Below are 6,174 nucleotides of genomic sequence, written 5' to 3' on the forward strand. Positions count from 1 at the left end.
GCACGAGCGTCAGATTACCACCCCGGACTCCCGATATTTTGTCAAGCTTTATTGGGTTTAAAGGGCCCGGTCATGTGACCCCGCCCCCCAGCCCGGGTTTGATATGTGCCGCCAGTGGTCACGGACACTACGTCCATTAATATATACAGTCCATGGTCTTGACCTACAAGTATCAAGCAAGTCCCAAGTCACTGTGGTGAAAGTCAAGCAAGTCAAATCAAGTCATTGCTCAGGTCAAGCAAGTCAAGTCATACGAAATTCTGATGAATAAGCCCAGTTTCCGCATTTAAATCAGTTAAAAGACAGTGGTTATGAAAATGGATTCAATCCACACTATGATCTTCATTACATACACAGTTAATCATTTTAAATCTAATTTAGACCGATGACAATCATATTAGATTCATATTAACCCCAGAACTGTAGACAATATAGCTAGGACTCAAAAAGTCTGTTCAAAAAGGCAGAATTCCAGGTAAGAAAATCATATATGGCATTTGCCATTACACATATTTAATTTAAATTTCTGTTAACACTAGAACCGCCAACAGCGTCAGCACCTACATAGATATCATTTTCAAATCATTTAATTTGTTCCTCTTCATAATTTCCTTATAAACTAAGTAGGACGATTTAAAAATCACTTAATTGGGTTCATTTAGAAATTGCTTCAGTTTATCATCATAACAGATCAAAAAGTTCAGATTCATTTTTACAATAAATTAAAGAATGATGCACTTCTACAAACAAAAACAACATAATTAAAACATTTAAACAAACTACATTATTCAAAAGTGTACAGTAACTTCTGATAATAACACAGGGGAAATAAACGAGGCATCTATTTTCCCCTCTCTCTCTCCTTCCCCTGACAGCCCGTCAGTATCAGGGTTAGTCAAAATGGATCACTTGGCGGTTCTAGTGTTCATTTACCATTTTGTCTTCTCTTTGCAATGCTTAATCGATTTGAAACCAAGTCTAACGTAGCTTAAACTTAACGTTAGCTTTCTAGCTAACACAACACATTCACGTAACTTTCTCTGTGGGGTTTTTTGTAGTGACGAATGAAGTGGGATGTTGTGGTGGTCGTGTCACTGATCTTTATACTGCAGACTCTGCCTACCGCTGTTCTCTTCTTATTAGCGTCATCGACAACATAATCCTTGAATCCAAACTTGCCTATTTTTGGAGTAACGCTAGCCGCTGCCATGTTAACTGAGACTCCTGCCTTCTAGTGGGTTACCAGGTTTGCGCGCGCGGCGCTATAATCACCCAATTACGTTTCGAAAAAACTAAATGTAATATCTCAATACAAAAACAAACGCAAATATTTAATTTTAAAAAGTCAAGTCCTTTCAAGTCATCTGTCTCAAGCTTAAGTCAAGTCTCAAGTCACAAATACCAAGTCAAAGTCAAGTCAAGTCTTTTATCAATGTTAGTCAAGCAAGTCTCAAGTCCAAAAATATGCGACTCAAGTCCGACTCGAGTCAAGTCATGTGACTCGAGTCCCCACCTCTGGTGGCAGCGCATGTGGACCAACCCAGTCTCACGGCATTTCGTGTTATAGTCACAACATCAAATCTATTGATTCGTGTTCACCAACACGATTTTCCCCTTTTTTTCGTGTCACACAGAACGATTTTAAAAGCAATGTATTTCTATTGGTAGTGTGTTTCGTGCCTGCAACACGTCTTTTTGTCCGGTCGGGTCTTGGAAGACGGGAAGCTGTGTGGTTCATAAAAACATGTTCTTTATATATACAGTCTATGGTTCTTACTCAATATCAAGCTGCAATTATTTTTTTTTATTTTAAATCGTATAATGGCTGACTTTTTTTGCCGTCAGTGAGGAAAAGAAATGGGGCTCAGAGCCTCAGAATACTGAAATCTTTATTTTTAAAAATCTTTTTTTCCTTCTAATTTGTTACTCTTTTCTAAATAACACAATGTTATTTACTCAACAATAACAGCAGATTGTCGGGCCTCCTTCCTATTTATACCGGAAGTGAGCACGAGGGTGGGGCCCACTTCGCAGGTGGCCGTGGACTACAAGTGTTTCAGTGCTGCGCGGGTGCGCAGGAGATTACCCAATAGCGATAGCCTTAGAGGGCTACACCTATACTCACAGAAGATGGAGTTACAGTAGGTAACTTCAGTTGTTGCTGTATGTGAGCTGTCACAAGAAAGAGGAAGCAAGATCCCGGGCCGGAGTGCTAGTGAGAGTGTGGAAAAGTTCAAACCTGCCTCACCTTCTAGCAAATGTCCAGTCACTGGATACAAGCTGGATAAACTCAGAAGCAGGATGCCTTTTCAGCGCTGGACGAGCTCTATGGTGTAATGGACAGGACAGAAAATTCACGGCCGGGGACTTTACATCCGCCGACATGAGAAAATCCTGCCGAAGTACTACCAGCACATCAGCTGGCCGAAGCGCGGTAGTAACAACATGTATATAAAGCATATAAAGCTCTCCCTCGCCCTCCCTTTGGCAAATCAGACCACATCTCCCTGCTGCTGCTGCCTGCTTACAGGCAGAAACCAACCCAGTCTCACAAAAAAATATGAAATAGCTACGTTAATCCACAGGGCAAAACGTAGTATATTCACAAATAACCCTCTCAAGACGTGACATGGATACAATATTTTTTCAATAGTATGTTCCTGCAATGCTGGAGACTGCAGTTTCAGGACCGCAGTCCTGGGACCGGACCGCAATCCTTGGACCCTAGTTTTTTTGCAACATCGCCACCTAGCGAACTGGATGCCCGCAAATGTACAACCAGCGAGTATTGAGTGGTACAGTCTCAGAGTCAATGGGATTTCTCCATAGGATTTTGGAAAATAGCTGGAAATAAGGTGTGTGGATGACACAAATTTAAGAGACGGATCACGCTTTGTTCTACGACATTAAATACATCAGCAGTGACCCCACTGGTGATTTTTGAAGAGTTTACTTGTCTGAAAAACGATGGTTGTTAACAAGTGGCTGAATAGGACTACAGAAGTTGTCGAGAACGTTGTACGTCATTATGTCGAACACGTAAACACTCCCGCTAAGTTTGTTTGCCCTGTTTGGCTTGAAAGCAAGTACCTGCACTCTTGCAAACTGTTAAAACAAACGCTTCAACTTGTACAATTCTGAATCTGTATTTTTGAATATGGATCTTAAGTTGGCATGACGTTGAAGTCACGACCCTGCTTTACTCGGCTGTCGTTCCTTTATAGCATAACGTTAGCATTTAGCTTCTGGAGATTAGATTTATGATTTGAAAATTATAAAAGTAGGGTAGACATGTGGGGATTATCCGGCAGAACAAAACGTGTATTTGTCAAACAGGTTCGCTTTCCACAGACCTTATTTCGAGCTATTTTTCAAAATCCTATGGAGAAATCCCATTTTTTGTCGAGGGAACCCATGCGCAGTTTACTTCTGGGTAAATACGTCATCCCTGCACCACTCTATTGAGTCTCATACATAGCGAGTCTCTTTAGACATTGGAATGCTTGTTATTAACGATCTAAAAATGCATGAAAATATTTTTTTCTTTCAGAAATTAAAGAAATATGATGAAAATATGTTTTAATATTTAGCGAGTCTCTTTAGAAATTGTAATGCTTGTTATTAACGATCTAAAAATGCATGAAAAATATTTTTAGGATGATTTAGTTTTATTTTGTGTCTAACTTTCTATTGCTGGGAAATGACGGTGGAAGTGAATCCCTTCCTTGTCTCTCGCCGCCCCATGTCCCCATCCTCCCTCCCTCCCTTTTTCCGTTCTCCCAGACCCCTCTGAAGTCTCCTAGTGGTATTTTATCATGCTTTAATGAAGTGTTCCTCTTAATGGAATGTACCAACATTCCCCATTTCCTCTAGTTTCATTTATCTTGTGCATGCCCAGTGACAGAAAGAGAGCAGCCATTCATATGAAGCCTTTGTCGCTCCAGAGGCAGAAAAACACTAAAACAACCGTCATTAACACTAGAATATCAATACAAACTTCAATTTATAGAAAAACAATAGTGGTGATAATACAAATAATATATGAGATTAACCCTTGTGCCCTCCTCAAATGTACTACCTCTGGACACCTCATTATTTATTACAAAAAGACACACACAATTATATATTTTCAATATAATTAGTAGGGGGATGGGGCTTTGGTCGTTGTTAGAGTCTTGAATATATCAAAGTTTAACACAAAAATTGATTTGATTGCATTGTTATTTTTTACGTAGTGTCAGATACTACTTCTGGACACCTTTGTGGCCAAAAATGCCTAATTTCTCACACTCTAATTGTCGTTCATCTTCATGTATGAAGGTAGATATGGTGCAAAATGCGAGAGCGTGTAAAACCTGATGTGAGCACTTGCAGAAAATAAATCTGAGCTTGTGTGCATACATTTACACTTGTATAAAATATCCACTTAACTGTGAACCAAATGTACACTTCTATAAAATATTCACGTAACTGTGAACCAAATTTGAAGTCACAGAAGAAAAAAAAAAGTTTTGTAGCTTGTAGGAAAAAAATGAACTTAGTGATGAAATATTCACTTGCAGAAAAATACATATTTTTTAAATAAATGTTCCATTACAACTGCAACTTGGTTATTACAACCTCTCAAATCAGTCATTACAACTTGACGAATCTGCTCTGTGGCAGTATAAATCGACGAATCTGCGGTCTTGACCTTTGCTACACTTCTTGCGATAAATGTGTCGCAAAAGTAATTTTCACCTGTAGATGTGGGGGGAGGGAGGTGGGTTGGAGCGAAGGGGCGGAGCTATCAGAACGACGAGGCTTAACTGCGGGGTTCGTGTCGCTACCAGTCCGCTGACATGGCGCGTCAATCAACGGTAAGTTTTGCCCATTACTTGCCCAGTATTACTTTGAATATTATTATTGTGATTGAGGATTAAATCCGCTTTGAAGACCACCGTTTTATATCGTGCAGTTTAGCGGCAAAATAACGTCAGTTAGCCAGCTAACGCTAGCTTTGTTGAGCTAGCTTTATGCTAACTAAACAAGTAGTGGTTGTAGTCTACAGCAGTAATTAATATATTATAGCCTACTGCTTTGGCACTAACGGTTGATAACCGTTTATGAAAATAAAACCAATTGAACTGTACAGAAATAATGACACGTTTTATAATTTTCTTGGGCTCCCGCTGTGTTTTTAAAGCCTTTGTAAATTATCCATGCTATTCTCTATTTAGCTAACGTTGAAGTAGTGTATGTGAAATCAACCTCACAATAAGATGTGTGTATATTACAATTATTAATGTCATATTTCAAGATGATTACTTAGAACACAAACACAAAATGCCGAATCTATATTAATAAACATTAAATTAGCTAATCTTACCTTGTATACTTTAAGTAGTTGTAGGCTTATATTAAATAATAGTTTTTAATTATAAATTGATCAATGTTTTTGCATCCGTTTGACATCTTCGAAAGATCACAGAAGTTGACTTTCTTTTGAAAATGGTGCAGAAAATTCTGTTATAACTCTATTTATCATCGTCAAAGAAAGTTGATACACAATTTATAGAAAACGGAAGTTATGTAATTTATCCCTTTCGACTGTTTTAGGGTATAACGAACAATGTAGATTTTCATTGAAACGTACCTTTTTTTTTGTTGTTTGGGAGTTGAAAGTGACTCACCATCCACTAGAATTCCACTAAATTCTTCAATATAAGTCACATAATTTTCAATTATTGAAGGTAAATAAATTTGGTTATAGAAAGACTAGAAAAATGGTAGCCAAATACTTTTTTATATCATAAAAAGGGAACCGAACTTCAAGTCGAACGACACTCCTCAGTCAAGACAGAGAAGGGAGAGACCAGTCCGGAAGACGTAGTGGACTGTGGAATTGTTTGTCATATATACAATTTTGATGGTACAAATCTTGTTATTTGATAAGAAAGACAAACTTTGTACAACACCTAACAATACGGGCACAGTCCAGGAAAATAAAATGACGATTGAATTTCAATACAATGGTTACGAATGACCAAAACTATAGTAAAACAGAGAACTTAACAAACAGATTTCAGTTCCTAGATCTTGACCATGAATCAAAATTACTATGTCAGACCAATAATACGACAAACCTCCTCCGGAGTGTCCATTCTCGTGGTTGATCGATGGTAGTGTACATGG

The sequence above is a fragment of the Notothenia coriiceps genome, unplaced genomic scaffold, assembly GCF_000735185.1.
Source record: "Notothenia coriiceps isolate Sejong01 unplaced genomic scaffold, NC01 NC01_scaffold00033978, whole genome shotgun sequence".
In the NCBI taxonomy this organism is placed as follows: domain Eukaryota; kingdom Metazoa; phylum Chordata; class Actinopteri; order Perciformes; family Nototheniidae; genus Notothenia; species Notothenia coriiceps.